The sequence below is a fragment of the Microtus ochrogaster genome, chromosome 21 (assembly GCF_000317375.1).
Source record: "Microtus ochrogaster isolate Prairie Vole_2 chromosome 21, MicOch1.0, whole genome shotgun sequence".
NCBI lineage: Eukaryota > Metazoa > Chordata > Mammalia > Rodentia > Cricetidae > Microtus > Microtus ochrogaster.
The window spans coordinates 11,869,795-11,872,189 of NC_022022.1; the positions used below are offsets into that span (position 1 = coordinate 11,869,795).

A 2,395-nucleotide genomic window follows, 5' to 3' on the forward strand; every position below is an offset into this window, starting at 1 on the left:
AAGTTGTTAACCCTTACCCTAATAGCTAAGCATTCATTCATTCATTTGTCCATCAGCTAATTAATTCATTCATTTTGTTAAAATAAAATGAAATAAAATTAATAAGATGAAATGAAAACTCTCACATTGAAATTGGATAAGACAAATCAACAGAAGGAAAAGAACCTAAGAAATAGTACATGAATCAGAAACACACATTTTTCACACTTAGAAATCACATAAATCCCTCTATCAGCAGCAGCGTGTGACAGAGAGATGTCTCACAGGAAATTCTCTGCTCCCAGGCATGGGTCCTTGGGCTTCTTGCCTCAGACGCGCTGCAGCAGGCATTGTGGAAAAGTGAAGAGCTTCCCCAAGGATGACCCTTCCAAGCCTGTTCACCGATCATGGCCTTTCTAGGCTACAAGGCTGGTGTGACCCACATTGTCAGGGAGGTTGACAGACCAGGATCCAAGGTGAACAAGAAAGAAGTTGTGGAGGCTGTAACCATTGTGGAAACACCACCACTGGTAGTTGTGGGTATCGTGGGATACGTCAAAACCCCACGAGGTCTCCGCACCTTTAAGACAGTATTTGCTGAGCACATCAGTGATGAGTGTGAAAGGCATTTCTACAAGAACTGGCACAAATCTATGAAGAAGGCCTTCACCAAATACTGTAGGAAATGGCAGGATGACATAGGCAAAAAACAGCTGGAGAAGGACTTCAGCAGCACGGAGAAGTACTGCCAGGTCATCCACATAATTGCCCACACTCAGATGTGTCTGCTTCCACTGCCAGAAGAAGGCACACTTGATGGAGAACCAGGTGAATGGGGGCACTGCAGCTGAGAAGCTGGACTGGGCCTGGGAGAGGCTGGAGCAGCAGGTTCCTGTAAACCAGGTGTTTGGGCAGGATGAGATGATTGATGTCATCGGAGTGATAAAGGCAAAGGCTACAAAGGGGCGACAAAAAAAGTGCCCCGCAAGACCCATCTAGGGTTCCGCAAGGTTGCCTGTATTGGTGCTTGGCACTCTGCCCGAGTGGCCTTCTCTGTGGCTCAGGCTGGGCAGAAAGGCTACCATCATCGGACAGAGATCAACAAGAAGATGTACAAGATTGGTGAGGGCTACCTTATCAAAGATGGCAAGCTGATCAAGAACAATGCATCTACTGACTATGACCTTTCTGACAAGAGCATCAACCCATTGGGTGGCTTTGTCCATTATGGTGAGGTAACCAATGACTTCATCATGCTCAAAGGCTGTGTGGTGGGAACCAAGAAGCAAGTGCTCACCATCCGCAAGTCCTTGCGGGTGCAGACCAAACAGCGGGCTCTGGAGAAGATAGACCTGAAATTCATTGATAACACTTCCAAGATTGGCCACCGTCGTTTCCAGACCATGGAAGAGAAGAGAGCATTCATAGGACCACTCAAGAAAGACTGCATTGGTACCAGAAGATCCATCGGAGGGGTGACTGTGTTCCAGATCAGCGGCAGAAGCCCAGTTCTGCCCCGGAAAAGGAGCACAGACATTCCTCAACCCCCTTATCGTTCTGGTCATTCTGCAGGGGCTTTTCTCCCTGGCTACTGCCTCTCCCTTCCTATGCCATCTGAGCTTCTGCCCAGGCGCCCTGTCCCTTCTTTCTTCAGGGACATAAGATCCCCCAGCTAAGCCTCTATTTGGGCTGGGACCCGGTGGTGAGTGCAAGCGGTTGGGAGTTCCTTTGTATCACTAAGCTTGCAGGCACCAAGCTAGGCCTTTTGTCTGTGAGGTCCCTGGACAGCAAGGGGCACTGATCCTGTACCAGAAGATCCATGGGAGAGCATTTGAAGAAAGAGATGGGCAGGCGCCAATGCAAGAATTCCTCCAACAGTCTGAAAAACACCATGGTAACACCAGAACCCAGCGAACATACAACATGAAGACTTGAACACCCTAATCCAGAAGAAGCAGAAAAGATTGACATTATGAAAGTGATAGAGTCCTTTAAACAGGATGTGAAAAACTCCCTTAAAGAAATGGATGAGAAGAATAACAAAAAGTTTGAAGATATGAACAGTGACTCCCACTCTTCTACCTTCGATGCTGGAGCTGGCATTGCTCTCAATGACAACTTTGTAAAGCTCATTTCCTGGTACGACAATGAATTCGGCTACAGCAACAGAGTGGTGGACCTCATGGCCTACATGGCCTCCAAGGAGTAAGAAGCCCGCCCTGGACCACCCATCCCAGCAAGGACACATCAAGAGAGAGGCCCTCGGCTGCTGAGCAGTCCCTGTCCTAACTCAACCCTTGACATTGAGCATCTCCCTCACGGTTTCCATCCCAGACCCCCAGAATAGCAGGAGGGGTTTAGGGAGCCCTACTCTCTTGAATACCATCAATAAAGTTCATTGCACCCCTCAAAAAAA

At 48.1% G+C, this 2,395-nt stretch overlaps 1 pseudogene; it reads left to right on the top strand.

The window, feature by feature from the left end:
- The first annotated feature begins 255 nt into the window (after positions 1–255).
- On the top strand, positions 256–1,655 carry LOC101979304 (annotated as a pseudogene).
- The last annotated feature ends 740 nt before the right edge of the window (positions 1,656–2,395 follow it).